We start from the raw sequence: 19,196 nt of genomic DNA, 5'->3' as shown, positions 1-19,196 counted from the left end.
CGAGGCGGGGGGAAGTAGAGGCCGGCGGGGGTGGGGATCGGGAAGCGCAGGAAGCGAGGCATCCGCCGCGCGCCCCGCGAGCTGGAGAGGGGGGCGGAGGGAGGAAAACTTGAGAGCCCTGGAAGGGGCGGGGGGCACGGGGACACGGGCAGGGGCCGGGCGCAACTTTTGGACTGGTGGTAAAACTTCAATTACCTTTAAAGAAAAAAAAGGCCCTACGATTCCCCCCTCCCCCATTCTGGTCAGAACACGGCCCACTGCGCGACCGTGAGAGAACGCTGAAAAGCGGGCGCCTTCCCTGCGGAGGGGTGGGGGTGTCTGTTTGTCCGTCTGCGCTCGGAGAGACGTGGGGGTAACGTGCCGCTCCCCCGGGGCGCGAGGACTGTGGCTCTACCCCACCCTTCCACGGGGAGACGAAGGTAAACGTCGCTTCGGTTTCCCTTCTCAGTCCCCCTGCCGCCACCACCCCGCTTCCTTTTCCTCCCCCTCCCCGCCGATTTTTTTGAGGGGACCCGAAAAACGGAGTCTCTTTCCTTATGCAACTTCCTCGGGCGCTGTGAGTCGGGCCCTGCCCCCTCCCTGCATCTCTTGACCCGCTCCTTTACCACCTCGGGGCCACCGCCAGGAAAATGCATTCGAGATCATTCAGAATGCACAGAAACAAAAATAGATTTTTAATTGTTCTTAAGGGAAACTGATATAAGAAATAAGAATGGGGGGGGCGGCGGTGCGAGTGCGTCGAATTTCCATTTTGATTTTCCTAGAGCATTGTTTGTGATGTATTTATTGGTTTGGGGAGCCCAGAGCTTCTGTACTGGCTATCTCGGTCGCGTGGATTTTTGCGCAAGTTTTTAGAAAAACACTGACTCGAGTAGAGAGCATTTCTCCGGAAAGTTTCAAGTGCAGCAAAATAGCGAACGTGCAAAACTGGCCAAGGAGAGACCTCTAGTGGTTAAACGCATCTTTAAGTTCGGAAGGCCGAGAGCAAAGTTTGGCCTTTACTTGTAGCTACGTAGTCCGTTCAGACGTGGAAGGAATTAGAGGACCTGAGCTAGCAGCCAGATGTTGTGTGCAAAGATGCTAATCAGAAATAGAAAGTTTGGTAAATCGGAGCAATGAGTTCTAAGGACTCAGACCCTGTAACTTCCATCCGTCATTACTTCTGTGGGAAAAACACTTTGCGTTTATTGTGAGATTTGAGCTCGGTCACTCCCTGGATTAGAAACATTTTTTTGTTTTTGTGTTTATCGCTGTCTGTAGCTTTGGTCAATTTTTAATCACGAGTTACAGAGGATAATTTCATTTTAAATGTTAATAAAAATACAACGTGTAATTTGTGTTAAAATCTTGGAAAAATGAAAAAGACCTTTGGTTGAGATTTGCCCTTTGTATGAGCTGGTCATTTTATTCTCTGATAAATATAATTTAGGGCTAATATTTAGTTTTTTAGCTGTATAATTATATATAGTCATAAAATAAGTAGTCTTCTAGTTTTAAGAGTGTAATTTTTTTTCCCACTGGGTAAGAAATTATTTCTGAATACATTGTATAATTTGTGATTTAAAACACTTAAATGTATGAGCAAAAGTGCTTATAGACTATCTTTTGCTAGTGTGTATTCTGTAAAGTATCTTTCATTTTAAAGATAAAAGTAATGAAAGAAATTAAAGTTCAGTCATATTGTCCCTGTAACTTTCACCTGCCTGTCATATAATGGGTGAGACCTTTGGGGGTAAATTTGGGATATGGGAATGATATGAGTGATTAAATCCATTTCACCTCATCTGGAACTAGTTTATTTTTAATGTACAGACTGGCATAATGTGAAATTTTGCATGTCAGTGATTAAAATGTAAATGTACTAATTGCAGATTATGGATTTGAAGGCTTCTTTTTGATGACAATGGTTTGATTTTACCTTTCTTCTCTTTAAATCAATGCTAGACCCTTAAGGAGAAGTCTTGGGGACAGACAGCTATTGTGAAGATCATCAGACAGTTCTGTCTTTCTTCACAGCCATAAGGTAAGATTTGCTTGATATGCTTGCAAATGTTAAAAGCTGTGTTGGAGGTCAGGAAGGAGAATGTGGGATGAGGTTGGCAGAAAACATCATTTGGTTGGAGCTGCTTTGAATGCCTGAATGTATTAACACTAAGTGTGATTGAGGGTTGAATGAAACATTAGGAAAAGTTATGAGATTGTCTTGGATAATCTTTAGACTGGTTTACTTAACTAGATTCTTAATTAGCATTTCAGCACCTGTTTTTCTACTGAAAGTAAATTGTTTTATTTGGAATTGAAAAAGTGGGAAAACTGGAACAAAGTGATTGTAAATTAGTATAACTGTTATATAGGTATGTAATGATACGGAAGATTCTGAAACTTTAAAGGTCTTTGGAGTCCAGTGGTAAAATTTTGTATATGAAATTTACAATCAGTATTCGGGACATTTATGTAATTTAGCTCCTATCATTTAATCCAAGGTGGGCTGACTTGTATCAGATATCATAGGGCTATAGTAAGGTTCCATTGTGTTAGCATTGGCTCATCAGCTTTTGAACATATCACCACAGGGAATACAGTGGTGGTTCAGTAAGGCCCCTTAGGTAATTTTGGAGAGTACCAGCTTATAAATAATCCACGACCTACTTTTAGGACAAAGGTCATTCTTAGGCAGAGGGGCAGGCATCTTGGGTAGAACATTTAAATGCATTTGTGCCACTCTAGTGTTTTCTACTATTCCTTTTTTTGCTTTTTCTCTTTAATCTTTTTCTCTCATTTTCTGATTTTTTTCCTGCCTTCTCTGTCTTGAGTACTGAAGGGATTGCTAATTCTTGTTTGGCAAAAAAAAAAAAAAAAAAGAAACCAAAAATTACCCTTTTATGAGCAGGTTTAGGGGCCGGCCTGGTGGCACACTGCTACAGTGCGCCGCTTGGGAGCGCGGCGGCGCTCCCGCCGAGGGTTCGGATCCCACATACGGACCGGTTCCCGCTCACTGGCTGAGTGAGGTGCGGGCGCAACACCGAGGTTTGCGATCCCGTTGCTGGTCCCCGGTCCGGTACGGGCGCGACACTGAGGGTTGCGATCCGTTGCTGGACACGAAAAAAAGACAAAAAAGGAGAAGAAAAAAAAAATCCTCATTGAGTCAAGTGTAGTCTGTAAGTCAAACTGAATAATTACCGATACAAAAATCATTAACAGGAATTTATTGCCATTTTCTGCTTGTGCGTGGTCTTGGATAGTGTAATTAGCAAAATAAATGGATGTGGCCCGTGCACATGATGCAGCAGAGACAATGGGGCAGGAGCAACTACCAGAAGATCATGTAGAGAGAAAGCGGGTTTAAGCAGAGTAAAGTGTGTTTCCTAGGAGGGTGAATTTTGTGTTTAGACATGCTGAATTGAGGTCAGTGCTTATTTTTCTTCATATGGGGAGTCATAGTGGCTGTGGATAGAATGCTAGAATAGGAATCAGAAGACTGAATGTATTCACTAAGTGTATCGCCTTGTGTAAGTCACTTTACTTACGTCAGCCTAGATTTACCCATCTGGAAAATGGGAACAGGAATACTTGCCTTGCTTTGTGTTTTTTTTTTTTTTTTTTTTTTTTTAAGGATCAAATAAGATTTTGAGAACTATAATGAGTTATTCAAGTGTGTGGCGGTCATATTATCATTTTACCTTAGCCAGGCTTTGTGAGGAGCAGGAGGTAGGTTGTCTAGGGCAGAACATAGTGGTTTAATTCCTGGCTAAAATTTTTAGATTGGTTTCTGGTGTATATGTTATATGGATTTGTCAGAACATTCCCAGAGGTGTTTCTTTTCTTGAGGAAAAAAGTAGTTTATCTTTTATAGTATTGGCTCCTTGAGGGAAGGAACTATGTTCTAACGTGGTGCTGAATACACAACCTGAAATTATTTATCTCAAACTAGTCACTTAATAAATAGAAGGAGTAAATGAAAGAAATGCTTTAAAATGATGTCTAATTGTGGAAATGGAAGGGTGATGAAAGTAGAAGGGTTGGTGTGAGGGGAATTTATGCACTGTAATTAATATTTTAGTTGCACAAGTCTGCTGGGAGATGAGGATGAGAAAATAGGTAACTGGGGTAGTAATGATTTAAACTAACTATAGGGGTGAGTTCTGTGAATGACTGGATTTACAGAAGTGTCCACATAGGGCTTTTATCCCCTGTTTTCTAGATCCCTTTGCTACTATATTCTAATTATAGCCATGTATCTAAAATCTAGATCACGAGTAATACCTGTCATTATTTCAATTGTTGATACTGAACCTGACAAAATAAACCCTGACAAGTTTTAGTTTTATTTCATCTCTCTTCTTTTATAGATTATCTATCTAATCAATGTTCTAAGAATTCAGAAACCCAGTAGTGGGGGAAAGAAGAAATATGTGTCCTATTTAATTAGTCCATGAGTAATGGAGAGTAGGTTTTTGACTAATTTCCACTGGTTTGTTTGGTAGTTAATTTTTAAGAATTATATATTTCAGCCAGTGCTATTTATGGTAGATGCAGTTAGGATGGGAAATTTACAAGAGAAGTTACTGCATGTTGTATGGGACAAGAGTACCCTTGGGGTCCCCAGGATGGGTAACCTGAGTGATCCCTGCAGCAGTGTTTTCTACTAGTTACTTAACCAATTTTTATTGAGCTCTTACAGTGCTGAATAGTAAAAGACTAGGTCTTTGCCCTTCAGGAGTTTCCTAGATCCTTACCCTAGGAGGAGACACAACTCTGAGCTCTGCTAATAATAACAGTTGCACATTGTGCCAGTAGAAGGGATTAAGGGCTTGGGAGCCAGTGAGTTAGGAAACATGGGTTTCTGGGCTAACTGATACAGAACCATGAAATATAATTGTATACATATAGCACAATACATTACATTCCTTTTTTTCATGCTTAGCCTTCAGAAATGAGTAAGAGGCTCTTCACCCACTGTCAAGGAATGCCTGAATTGTGTTTCTAGTGAGGGTGACGGATTTGGGCTGATTTTTTCTTTTCTTTGACCAGTGTATTCACAAGATGACTGTCTAGTGAAAATCTGCTATACCACTGTCCCTACTTGCTGCTATTGAGGGACTCTTTCCTCACAAACATTTAGGATTATTATGATATAGATGAAGATACTGGATTTAAGAGAGAACTTTAGATATGTTCATATGTGTGTATATTTATTTATATATGATGTCTCGATGTTCTGGGAATACATTAGGAGATATATTTTGTAAAGAGCTTCATTATCTGTTGGGAATATTCTCAGGTTATCTCTTTACTGTATTAAACTATTTCGTTGATGTGTGGATATGCATTGATGGTGGGAGATTATGAACTAGTTTGTATTGATTGCGGCAGCTATGCAGCAAGTGGATGAAAGGAAACACCAGGAAGGGGTACCATTGAACTATAACTAAATGTGATATATGAAGTCAAATTAGGAAAGACATTTTGGAAGTCCCTGTAGAGGAGACAAGATAGTTTTGAGGAAAGAACGAAGACTTTTGATAGGAACTTGAATAAAGTTAGGTGATCTTGGATTAGGGAACTTTTTCTGTTGAGCTCCTGTTTCTAACTCAAAAGAAGACTTGGAATTAATGACTTGGATGGTGATTGTAAGGATTACATGCTTGTTATAATGTAATGGTGAAATGCCTTCTGTATTATTATTCCTTCTCCCATATATACTGCAAGTTCAGGTCAATAAGTATTTATTGAGCATATATTTTCTGTAAATTGCTGTCAGTGAGTGCTTCACATAATTAATGTTTAGAACAGGGTTGGGTGCATGAATGTGTTGGAGTTAGGAAGAAATAGAATATCAGTCTTTGGCCTCAAGGATTTGTAACCTAGTTGGGGAGATAACCCATACACATACGGTGATGGTAATTAACAAAACTAAGCCATTGTTAAGTGTGAGTGAATGGTAGCCATAAATGCTGTAAGTACTATGGTGGTACCTCTGGATATGGTGTTAAATGTGTTCCTTTGATAGGGGCCTGGCAGATTGGGTTGCTCTTTGCAAAACACAGTGAAGTGTTGATATACGAGGGTATTTAAAAAGTTCATGTAAAGATTCATATTATCTTTCAACTCTATTTTTTCTTGAACTGTTTTGAAGTACCCTCATAGTAGGCCCAATTGTGTTTTGAGTGCCTTCTGAACGTCAAGCATTAATAAGCTAGGTGCTATATATTCATTTATTTACTCATCAAAATAATACTAATTGCCTCTGTATGCGTAGGCACTGTTCTAGGCACTGAGTAGTATCTCTAATACTTTTACTAACCTTGAGCAAACCAGTGCTCAGAAATACTTAGTAACTTGTCTAAATTCATATCATGCAGTTTGAAAGGGGTGGAACCAGGGAAAATGATGCTTAGGTTGTTTCATTCTGTCTTTAGGTTCCTGACTTTCAAAAATAGTAATTTCTAGAATATTTCAAAGAAAACACACTTCCAGATTAATATACTTGCTCTTATACATTTAAGATGAGCAACAACGAACAGGTATAAGAAAATTGATGGGAACAAAACTCCCATGTTTTTAGTTTCCTCCTTTTTTCCTTTTTAAACCAAGAATTGGGGAAAGACCATTATTGAGTTATACTGAAAAACCCATGGCCTTGAAATGATCACAAACTGTTAATGAAACATTACTCTGATTAGGTTTGGGAATTACTGGGCTTATATACATACGTACACACACATATATATACACACATGTATGTGTGTATATAAAGCAATCAATCAATCAAAAGATTGGGACCTATATTTACCCAAGTGGACTCAAAAAGTGATGGAATTTACTCAAAAGGCAGGATTGTAAAAGGAAAGAAGAAAATTAAAATAAAGGATAGAGGTAACGGTGGGGAGAAGGTGGTGGCAGGGGGATGTTGTGTCCTAGAATCAAAATAAAAATGAAAGCAGGGAATGTGACTAAGATACTCAGTAACAGTGCTATAATTACTGGTGTTATACTCTCTAACCAGAACAGTATGTTCCATGTTTGCAGAATGTGGTGGAGAGTCGCTTTTGGCTCGTTGGGAGGTTCTACGTTGCAATGGGAATTCTCTATCGCTGTTAAACGAGTTATGGTGCATCAGGCAGATCTTCAGTCTGACTTAGAAGAATGCCGATTGCATACATTGATTACAGAATAATGGACTGTTTTTCCTTTGTTGAAGCTCTGTTATTCAATAAATTTTTTTTGAGGACCTGCTATGTGCCAGTCCTTTTCCTGGGTGGACCATAGCTTTGTATTATATATAATTTTATGGAATTAAAATAGTTCAGTTACTAGAACGTTTTGAGTGGGATTGTTTAGGCTCCAAGATCAGTTGATTATTTTCCTCCATCTGTTACATTGTTGAACCCTGAACAGTGAATTGAAATTTCTGAGTGGTCAATTTGGTCTGGTTGTTAAATGATCTAAATAATTCACCTTATTGGTTTGTGGTCTTGTTTGGTGTACTTGAGGCTTAGGTCTTTAATCTATTGCTAAGGAGGTTGGCTACAAATGGTTATCAAGATAAACTTGTAGACATGACTTCTGTGAGAGAAATAAAATCTGGTCAAACCTAATTTATTACATGCAAAAGAGAAATCAAGTGTAAATCTTTTAATTTTAGCTCTGTGTTCTATAAAAATATGAAGCAGAATAAGAAAAAAAGTAGATGCTACTTTTAGCATTTAAAAAAAATACTAAGTGAAATAAAAAAGAACGACACTACTTTTAGTTTTTCTTCTTAAATTTAAATTCATGCATTATTTAGCATAAGCATAGTAACATCTGTGTCAGACAGGTTCTTGCTCTTTTTATGGCCTTTGAATCCATCTAATGGGTGTAAAATATTTCTATTATTACCCTTCTAATGTAGTATGTTGATGATATGATAGCACTTTTAAGGACATTTCTGCCTCAAATTGAGGTATCTTATAGTCCATACATTGAATGTGAACTTCATATAAAAGCATTTAATGAGAGTATATTAAATATGCCATAGGCTTGTTAATGTCAGTTTGTGATTTCACTTTCTGTGTACATTTTTTTTTTCTTGAAAGGCATTCTTTTCTCTGTTCCTTCTTTAGAGGAAGTAAGTAGGTTAGGCCACAGAATCTCAAATAATTCATCCTTCTTACAGTCAGAAATGGAAGAACAGGAAGTTGAGATTTTGTAAACGTTGCCTTTGGTGACTAACTTTTTACATACAATCTCCATGGCAGAAAAGATAGCAAATCAGATAAGCCATTGCTGCATTATAAACAGGATAGTTCTTAATAAAATATGACCAGTAAATAAAGTGGGAGTGTTTTTGAGAAAATATCAGTAATATGGGACCATTCTAATCATTGATTTCGTATTTGTCAACTAACAGGGATTAGTTGACACTCCGGTATTTACTATACCAGGATAGATGAGAACAGAAGACCGAAATTCTCAAGGATTTGTTCCTGGTGGTACTAGATTTCTTCTCACATTGAAATAATCTAGAGTTTTGCTTGCCTAAAATCTATGAACTTGGGAACTCAGGGCAAAATTTCACATCTCTTCTCAACAGATCTCAATTCCAATATGTGTGATTCAGAGTTCTTGTCAGGCGGAGTGAGTAGAATATCAAAGCTGGTATCTGTCATGCTTGATTTGAAAGGAAAATTTTCCTTTGTAGCAATATGTATTTGTTGAGAGATGCTTCAAGTGTGAGTTTAGATTTTTCTCTTATCCTTATTGAATAAGCCTGTTTAAGAGGTTCGAATTTAACTTCTTTTGATGTGTTCTCCATTGACACTTAAAATAAGGAGAGTTTCTTGGAGCGGTAATGTTATGCTTCTGCCAAAGAGGTAAATAAATACTTAGCAGCCTGGTTGTTAGTTAGAATTTTCACTGGAGAATGAGATAGATGGACAAATGAGATTTTTCTCTGATTAGGCCTCTCTCCACTAGTCTTTTTACATTTCCTCTTCTCTTTTGTTCATTCATTTGATAAATTTTGTTGATACTGCCTACTGTGGGTATTCACAAAGGTTAAAGCAATGAATAAATCAAGATTTCTCTTCTTCAAAACTTCCTATGATACAGTGTAATAAGTATTATAATCAGGGCATTGATCCTGTCTTCCCAGCCTGTCCTCTCCTGGCATCTCATAAGCACATACATATTTCAGTGCTTGTACAGAGAAAGACTCTCACTGTAGTCATTGTAGCCCTCTTTGGGGAGGATCCATAGCTTTCATCTCTTTTTCTTGCTGGCCTCTTGCTGCAGTCTCTCGCAGTACTTTCTCTTTGCCCCTGTACCAGCTCTCTCGAAAGCAGGTCCGAGAACCACAGTTGGTATGTGGGCAAGTTTTTATGCCTCCTCAGCAAAAAGTCACAGGAAGGTTGCCAATGGCCTAGTCTTGGGTAGTTTTTCCTTCTTATTTTTTTGGTTGTTAAAATGTTTTTTGTAAGAATTTGGTAAAACTAACAGTTATTGACCTTATATCAGTCTTCCAAATTCAGTTTGAAACCTACTTGTCCGTGAAATTTCGGAGTCTCACCATTGTTCTCAACTACTTACACCCAACCCCCCTTTTTCCTACCGTCATCTGTGGACTCCTGAGAAATTAAATAGGTCTTTGTGATGCGAAGGTACTGGACTGTGCACTGTTACCATTCCTGTGCCCTGTGATACTTCAGACATCTAGGAAACTGGTATTTGGAGGGCATGTGGACACTGGAGAGCGGCTTGTTTTCTTTTGTTCAGAATAACCATTGGTCTTATACACTCAGTGTCCATTATGTGCAGAGCACTCTAACATGCATAATCTATGAAGCAGATATTCCTATCCCATTTTACAGATGAAGGAGCTACTCAAGAGAGGCTAGGTACCCTGCCTAAGATTACACAGTTGGTAAGTTGTGCAGCTAAGATTTAAACCCTCTGGCTCCAGAGCCTTTGCTTTTTTGCCATTACATTAAATTGTCTTCCGTATTGACTAAAGTACAGTGTTTTGGGCCCTGTCTTGGGAAGTGGAATTCTGTGTCTTAGCCAGGTGACCTCAGTTTTCTCATCTGTAAAATGAGAATAATCCTGATCAGTCTTAAAAGATAGTTGTGAGGATCAAATAGGCTAGTATTGGCGACATCCTTTAATGAGAAAGCACTGAAGAAACCTTCCTGTACCTGTGTATCTTTATCCCTTTAATATGTGTTAGGCTTGTTGGTGTTGTGTGATTACCCAATGTAGCCTTGTATTTGTGGATATGGGAGTTCTCCCATTAAAGGCTGTGTACTTCGTTGGTGTCATGGAGGTAAAAGGAGGTCATGAAAGAGTAAATTAGAGAACTGTAGGGAGGCCATAAAAGGCAGGGGCCATATCTTTCCGAGGATCACTTTCTTGGGTCTGGACTCAAAGGACTCAAGGTCCTGAGGGAATTCTCCAGTAGTAGACACTATAAGTCTCAACACACGGATATAGGTTGGGAGGTAGGTCAGAAGGTAGAATCCTTGTAGTTGAATCTAACTTGAAGATGAGTAAGCTCTATCCTGTAGAATACTACTTTGTTTTCATGTTATTTCCTGAATTTATTTTCCATAGCTCAGCATTTTCTAAGGGGTTCCGTGGAACTTGGTGTACTGTGATAATAGTCACAAGGCTAAGTGACTGTGGGAAACTTCGGCTGAGACAGCACTCCACAGATGGCAGCACTGCCACTGGTGTGTGCCGTTCATCTCCCAGCAGCCTCTAGGGTATTACGCATATCGTTCACCTCAAAACCTTTTTATCATGGCACTTGTATAAATGATCTGCTAAAAGTTGTGTTTTGGGGAGCGGACTTTGGGCAGAGTTGCCTGTCCTAGCCTTTAATCTTGTCTGTTTAAATGCAGTCATACCAGTATTGTGGCAGTGTGACCATTTGTGAGGTTGCTCCAGGGATGGTGTGCCCTTTGGGAATAGGGCTTGGGCTTCAGGTCCATCACCCGCCTCACATGGTAAATCCTTCTCCATTACTTCAGAGGTGTTGCTTTATTAAGAAACTGGCAGTCTTTTCTCAAGCCATGTAAATATGAGGAATTAATTTATTAACAATAAAAATGTCTACTTTTTATGTAGCAATCTTGACATCTTGTGATGTAGGTTTGAGCACAGGTAGCTTACACCATAGATACTATTGAAATAAAATGAATTGAAAAGAAACTGCCACTGCTTAATTTTCTTTAAGGTCACTGAGTGGCTCTCATGAACTTGAATAGTTGTTAAGCCAGATAATTATAAAAAGAAGTTAGTGTTTTATTAACTGTTTACAATGTGATAGGCACTGTGCTAAGGTATTACCTGGCTTATCGCATCTAATCTTCACCATTACCCAGTGAAGAAGGTCTCTTTTATTGCCCACATTTTACAGATGGGGGAAATTGAGACTTGAAGAGATTAATTCGTCTGAAGTCACAGAGTAGGTAGTTGTCAAACTTTGGAAAGTGAAATGAAAGGGAAGGAAGGAAGGAAGTAGTTTAGGGAAGGGTAAGGGATGGAAAGTGGAACTTGTAAGAATATGGCAAGTCTTGAGGATAATCTGTGAAGCATTTGATTTGCACCTATGAAAGGATGACAAGGAGCAGGGTGGTGGGGAGATTCAACACAGTTTTATATGCTACATTAGTAAGGTAATTAGCAGTGGGCAGAGTCCTTTTAGATGATATCACTGAAAAATGACATTTAGGACTTTTGAGTATGTCAGTCTGCACCAGATGTAGTGTTTGGTTAGTGACTGAGTTCTATAAACAAAAAGCCATCTGCAGTTAATGGTGTTAAAGTAGGCATCGTAGCCATAGGAGTTGGATTCCCCCAGTGGAGGTTGGCTTTTCTCATTGCTAAGTTACTCTTCTGCATGTTTATCATTTTTGTTTTGACTTTAGAGTTAGCATTCCTGACTCAGTCTTTGCAAAAGACACATTGCCCTCTTAAGCCAAACCTGAAAAGCTTAGTCCATCAACACCAGCCATTGAAATCTCAGGTCCATTATCTGAATGACAGAATTTTAATGTGATTCTTAGATGCTGCTTTTGAGGTGTCTACTTGACAACCACTCTCACCTAATGAACATAGCGTCTCTGTACCTTATTTTTGAAAAATGCACCTGCAAACTATAAAGCTATCAAATGCAGCTCTAGAAAAAGCAACCATAAAACTATTTAAACTGGTCTTAATGAATGTTAACTAGCCATTCTTTAAAATATAACATTTGGAGACCAAAGTTTGAGAAGGAATAGCCAGGCTACAGTAAGTACCCTTTCTCAATAATCCTTATTTCTTCCCTTATCTGCAGGTCCAGACTTGGGTTATAGGCAAGGCCTGCTGTTTGTTTTGTGCTGAGCATCCTAGATGGGATTGCTTATCTTTCAGAGGACTGTTATTTTTTCTTCATCTCATCCCCAGGCAGGCTCTTTTCTTTAGATATACTGCAGAAGCTCAGTACCTTGGGAATCCAGGCCCCTCACTTTGAGCCTCTATTTTATTCACTTGGGGCAGACATGAACAAAGAAGTTTTATGAAGGAAAGATTATGAAGGACACACAAACTCTGCTTATCTCTAGTAAAAATGAGATATAGTAGATTGTTGACATTTGTGAGGGGTACTCCCAAGCCATTCGCAATTCTCCAACTTGGAAAAAGTCATTGTAGCACATTGTCTTCTGTAAAGTTACTAAAGTATAACTGAAAAATTTAAATGATCTCTCTAGTCCCTTCACTACTTATCTCACTTGATGAGTGATTTGGAGAACTTATTGAAACAAATTCACACATCTCTTCTACTTATTTCCTTTTGGAGCATTTGGTAGTTCTGTTCACACAGTGTGTCTGAGTCATCATTGCATTTGACATTTCAGTCTTTAATTTATCCGAAACTTCTATTTTGTGGCCAGGGCCTATCACTTTCATAAACATTTCCATATTCCCCTCATTCCGTCATCAACAGTAGACTCAACTTGCAGTTAATTTTGTTTGTTTCATTTCTTAAAAAGAAACAGAGTTTTTAATCACTTTATTTACAGTGTTCCTAGCAATGAGACTAAGCACTGTGACTAAGAGCATACCTGGACCTTGGCCAGGCCAGACAGATTGCCCTAGCCCCTCAGTTTTATGGTGTGTGTGATTCAAAAATCATGTCTCTGCAAAATGAGAAATTACTAAATGTCATGGAAACTTCAGGTGTCACTCAGGAATGGTGGAAACCATAAATATTCAGTTTGCAAATGCATACCTGAGTTGTGGAGGAGTGAACCCTACACTTCTTCCTCTCATCCATCTGTTGAGCTGATACATGTGCATATATAGTTAATGTGCACTAGTTAAGTTACCCAAGCGCTTTGTGGAAGTGGATTTGCCACAGTGGCCTCTAGGCTGTAGCTTTTGTTGTTGGCATCAATAACAAATATTTTCATGCAAAGACATGCCTTTTACAACCTAGACTGTTTTAAGTAAACATGAAGTGACAAAAACTTACACTTTTTATTAATTTTTTAAAAATTAAAATATGATTTAAACATTTAACAGGTACAAAACAGTATACAGAGAGAAGGCTCCCTCCCATGGGTGCTTTTAGCAAACCATTGCCTCTTCCTGGACACAGCCTATGTTACTAGTTTCTGACAAATCCTTCCAGAGATAGTCTATGCATATGCAAACAATACACATATTTGTATATACCCTCTTTTGTTTTATACAAAGGGTAGCACACAGTTTTTGTACCTTGCATGAAATTTGTAGTATTAATAGTATCTTGGAGCACTTTCTATATCAGAATGTGGAAAGTTTCCTCATTGCTTTTTATAATAGCATTATATACCGTTGTGTGGATATACTACAGTTGTTCTCCACTGATGGATATTTGGGTTATTTCCAATTTTTTTGGTATTATAAACAATGCTGTAGTCAGTGAATAACCTTTTACATGTTTTTCTTTTATGCATATGTGCAAGTATCTATAAAAAGAATTTCTAGAAGTGTAATTGCTGAATTTGAGAATATGGTCTTGAGTATTGATTGTTCTCCATAGTGGCTGTGCCCCCTTATAATGCCACCATCAATGTGTGAGAGGTCCTGCTTCCCTGTAGTCTTGTAATGTAGGATTTTTGAATGTAGGATATTAACTAGTTTCATAACCACCTAATGTTGTGGTACATCGTAGACTGGGGCTGCTACCAGGGATTTATTTACGTGAGAGACTGAGGAAGTTCATCTAGTAGGTAAAATATCTCCAGGGAGAGTCAAGATGTGCAGCTTTGGTTTGAAGACAAAGAGTGGTGTACCAGAGAAATACAGGAGGTAATTCTGAGGATGGTATCCTATGGTATTTAGTTTGTACTCCAGGCCTTTCTGTTGGAGGCTTAGGGCAAGAAGATTGTAATAAAAATGAGTAAGAGCTAAAGCAAATTGTTTCACAAAAGGGGGACTTTGGGAGTGTCACATTTGTGTTGGTGCCAACAGTAAAGGTCTCTGTCTTTGGTAAAGTCATCAGCTGCTTGATAGGACATCCACAGTGGGCATTGATAGGAGCACGCTGGGCATCAGTGCCCTTGATTTTAACCATTGTCAGTCATCTGCATTGGTGAATCTGGTGGACATCTGAACCCAAAAGCTTTCCCTTCTGACATCAGTAGTAGCTGAAGGCCATTAGAACTTAGAAGGGGTTAGGAGGAAAATGCAGGATCTTGTCTGGTAGCACAGAGGACCCACCATGGTGCACTTTTAAGATACTTCCTCAGGAAATGTGCACCATTAATTAAACAAGAGATTTGAGATGACATTTTCTGCAGAATGAGAAATACTGTTTGTGACTTGTATTGCAACTCTATTACCTACCTGCATTTTGTGGCCTGTGAAATACAGGTTACACGTGAGATTATGAAATTGTACCAGGTGATAATTACAGGAACAAAACAAGAGCATTTCCATGTGTTGGAAAAAAATTGCGTTAAGTCTTAGGAACATGATTTGTTGTAGTGAAAGGACTTTGCATGTATGCAAATGTACACACTTATGAAGGATGAAAAGAGAAGATGACTTGGTCATAGAAGCAGCTGCTTTGGTTAAAATAGTATTGGTTGCTGGCTGTTCTACCTGATTAATTGATGGTAGAAAAACATTTCATCTGCTGTAGCCCTTGAGATAATGAAAGTAAACAGTGGTTTCAAAGTTAGATGATGGGAAAGACAATATAGTAAATGTTTTTGTGCGTAATAGTTTATACAAAATATCCACAAACCTTAGAATGAAAAAAAATGGATGAAAACAATTTTTACAAATGTTAGGTTTGTGCTTACTGACAGAGTACACTATGTAACATTACTGACATTTTGTATAGCAAAAGCATGTTCTGAGTATTTCCTAAAACGTGATGAATATTTACTGCAGCTTTTGTATAGAGCTAGCTTTTAGATTTCTCCTTCTTTCTGTTTCTTCTCCTGGACATGGGCAGGATTTTGCTGCTGTGAATTTTATACATGTTTTGTTTTTAGGTAGGAAAAGACCAGAAGTCAATTTGTGTTATATATGTTTTAATGACATTTTGTTAATAAGATGTATGCTGTTTTATTAAAAGAGTACATGTTGCACTGGTATGCATAAATCAAGAACTTTGGCCTTAGTAAACTGGTTTTGCCATGTTCCAAGGAGTACCATATTTGGGGGAAAGTAGGTTTTGCCAAATTTTGAGAGGGAACAAGATTCTATAAAGGTTAGACAGTGGTTGAGGAAAAGCTTGTGGCTGGAATCAGACTGACCTGGGATCAAGAGCAGTCTGTGCTACCAACTGTAGTTTTGGGTGAGTTATCAAACCTTTCTGCACCTCACTTTCTTCAGTGTAGACCAGAGGGATGATAGAACAGGTCTTTTTGTAAGAAAGGAAGAAATGAAATAATGTATGTAAATTTTCTGCTGCTTTGAATCCTTTTCTGGAAGGTGAGATGGAATTGATAAATTAAAAAGTAATGTATTGTGTTTGACACTTAGTATCTGGTGAACAAATGCTGTTGTAATTTTGGAGAATGTAATAACCAGGACAGTCATAGCTGAGAATTTCTACACTATAAAATATTTTCTCTAAGTTTCCTTCAAGTATACTTTACAAAGAAAATAATGGAAATGGTTATGTAGAGATTTTACTAGGAAGAAAAGTAAAATTTTTCTTTTTGAAGGATTACTCAGGTTTTACCAAGTTTATCCACCAGGGGGAAATTTATTCCATCACTCTACTGTCTATCAGGAAAAAGTTGACACTTATACATCATTTAACAGGAAGTAAGTTTCATTTCTGATCTTTATCTATTTAGTGAGGGAAGAATATAGTGAAAGAATTTAAGTGCACACCTTAGTTCATTTCATATTTTCACTATTTTTTACATTAATTCTGCCTAAGGCCTTCACACCCTAATTCCTGTTTTGAGGATTAAATCTTTAATGATAGTGAAATCTGATTCTTCTTCAAATTCAGACTAAAGTTTGAAATGATCAGAAATATAGGTAGACCTAATATATATCTAGTATTTGACATTTTCTCAATTTAAAGAAAGAAAAGGAAGAAAACGTTTGAAGCATCTGGTAAATTCCTACAAAAGATAGCTTTAATTCAAGAAAATAGTTTTTTTCTATTGACTATTTAAAAATGAATGTGTAATGTATATGTGAGAAGACTGCACTTAAAACAATCTTGAACAAATTTTCCAAGCACCTACAAAACTGGGATGCCATATAATAAACTTCCATGTAACCTTCAGACATCTTGACAATTACTAACACATTGCCAATCTCATTTCACCACTTCACCCCCTTGATTAATTTACAGCAAATTTCTCACATTATATCATTTCATCTACCCATTTCAGTTTGTATCACCAAAATACAAGGAAGAACTCCCTCTTTAAAAATATATACCATCATCATCCTTCTAAAACAAACAACAGGTTCTTTAGTATCATCAAATAGCCAGTTGTCATTCATACTTCCCCTCCTGTCTAATAATCTTTTTTTGCTAGCTTAAATCAGGATCTGGACAAAGATCTATGAATTGTGATATTGTGATTGGTTAATGTCTCTTAAATCTCTCTTAATCTAAATTTTAAATTTTCTCTTCCATCTATTTATTTTTCCCATCTTATTTTTGTGAAAAAAAAAAAAGAGGCTTTTATTCTGTCTAAAAGTGGTTTTCAGACTTTTTGGTCTCAAGTGTTCATTTCACTCTTAAAAATGCGTGAAAGCCCAAAGAGGCATTGTTTGTATGGTTTATATATGTCAATATTTACTATATTAGAAGTAGATAATTTAAACTATTTATTTTAAAACAATGATAATAAGCTCAGTACATGATAGTATATGTAAGCATAATTTTTATGAGACATGATCATAGTTTTAAAAATTAAAAATAAATTAAGAAGTTGCATTGTTTTACATTTTGCAGATCTAATGTCTGGCTTAATAGAAGATAGCTGGATTTTTATATTTCCTTTTGCATTTCAGTCTGTTGCAGTATGTTGTTTTGATTGAAGTATATGAAGAAAATTTGGCTTACATAGATAGGGAGTTGGAAAAGGGAGGAATATTTTAATAGTCTTTTCAATAAGAGTGTATACATTGTTTTATACCATGCCAAACTTGACAGGTGGTAGTTTCATAAAGGTTTGTTGTAGTGTGCAATTTGAAACCTTATCAATGAACTTTTCATACTCTGTTACATTAAAACCTGTTGTTCTGTCTTGCACTTTGAATGGGTCCTTTGTCCATGCATAATTTTGTAACATCATGCATTGGTCATTTGGAAAATATTGCTTCACTTGAGTTATGCAGATCTTCCAAATGTTGACATATTCATTATGAAATATTTTTTAAAAATTACATTCACTGTTATCACCACTCATCTATCTCCTTAGAATGGTATTTAGCTGTTACGAACTTGTCAAGCTCATGGTTTTCCAAAATCCTGAGTTTTCCTTGAATGTTCAAGTTTTATTGGTAGAAACAAATACAGTATGTGACAGGCTCACTTCATTTATTTCTGACAAAATAACTGCCAAACATCCAAACCTGAATAAATATAGCTTGTTAAATAAAAATGGCATTCCATGAAAAAAGCAGCTTATTTAGCTTGCATCTCAAACAGTTCACTAGTGCTTTTCCTTGAGACACCACGGTACTTTGGCATGTCGAAGTACTTCCCATTTTATCACACAGAATATTAAAAAGATGTGTAATTCAAATATCAAGACTTAATAAAATTGATAATTTTCACTTCATCAAGGATGGTGCTTAGTGAAAGTAGTGTTTGTTTACTGTGAGTGCATGGCGGTAAGCAGTACAGTGACCACTACTACGTTGGGTGCCGCTGCTTGAGCGATCTTACCCAGTGTTGCTTTTGTACCATCAGTGCAAATGTCAACACAGTGAAGAAGGCAAATACTGTGTTAGTATTTCTATGAAAATAATTGACTTTTTGGACCTTTTGAAAAGGTCTCAGGGACCCTCACCAAAAAATGAACATTCTGAGAAATGCTGCTAAAGAGCTTCTGACAGTCAGAATTACATTCCTTATGTCTTTATGGTGTGATTTAACCTGCTCCTTTTTTGCTGGTGTTTCCTATAAATAAACTGGTAAGATTAGATTTGGTTTTGTTTTTTCCTGGCAAGACTGCTTCATAGAAGGTGTTGGATTTGCATTCTTAGTTGCCATTGATGGTTGTTGCCTAGAGCCATTAATTAACTAAGGGTTGCAGATGGTAATATTTTATCATTAGTTTTTCTTCTATTAGCTGGAATTCTTTCTAAAAGGAAACTTCCTCTCACTAACAGTTTGGTTATCCTGAGATACAGTTTGCATGGAAAGGGAGGATAATTTCTTGTTTCCTTCTTCAAATAATTATTTGGTTGTCTTGTATTCTCAAAAGTTGATGAATGAGGTGTTCTTGGTTTGTTTGTTTGCTTTGAATATCATTATGAACTCATGGACTTAAACTTATTTGATATGTTTTAATTCACTGCAGCTGGTAAGGATACTACGTTGCCTTTGGCCAGCAGGATCTTATTCAAGTTGGCTGCCGAGTTCTTTGGATATGACCTCTGTTGTCTGTGATAGCTTCTTGCTTTCTTGTTTGACAAGATGTTCCAGGCTTATCTTGGATTTTTTTTTTTTTTTTTTTTTTTTTTTTTCCTTT

At 37.4% G+C, this 19,196-nt stretch overlaps 1 protein-coding gene across 3 annotated transcripts in view; it reads left to right on the top strand.

Moving 5' to 3' along the window:
- The window catches only part of L3MBTL3 (l(3)mbt-like 3 (Drosophila)), a 114,455-nt gene that overhangs the window by 1,778 nt on the left and 93,481 nt on the right, over positions 1-19,196 (top strand). For 2 of the 3 annotated variants that reach the window (XM_008570363.1, XM_008570365.1), the window contains exon 2: positions 1,945-2,023. The gene's annotated coding sequence lies outside the window, so the exon portion shown is untranslated. Of the gene's footprint in view, positions 1-330; positions 420-1,944; positions 2,024-19,196 lie in introns of those variants that run through there. The other variant, XM_008570364.1, reaches the window with a different exon arrangement.

Source organism: Galeopterus variegatus, unplaced genomic scaffold (assembly GCF_000696425.1).
Source record: "Galeopterus variegatus unplaced genomic scaffold, G_variegatus-3.0.2 Scaffold597, whole genome shotgun sequence".
Taxonomy (NCBI): domain Eukaryota; kingdom Metazoa; phylum Chordata; class Mammalia; order Dermoptera; family Cynocephalidae; genus Galeopterus; species Galeopterus variegatus.
This window is presented reverse-complemented; position numbering and strand designations above follow the sequence as displayed.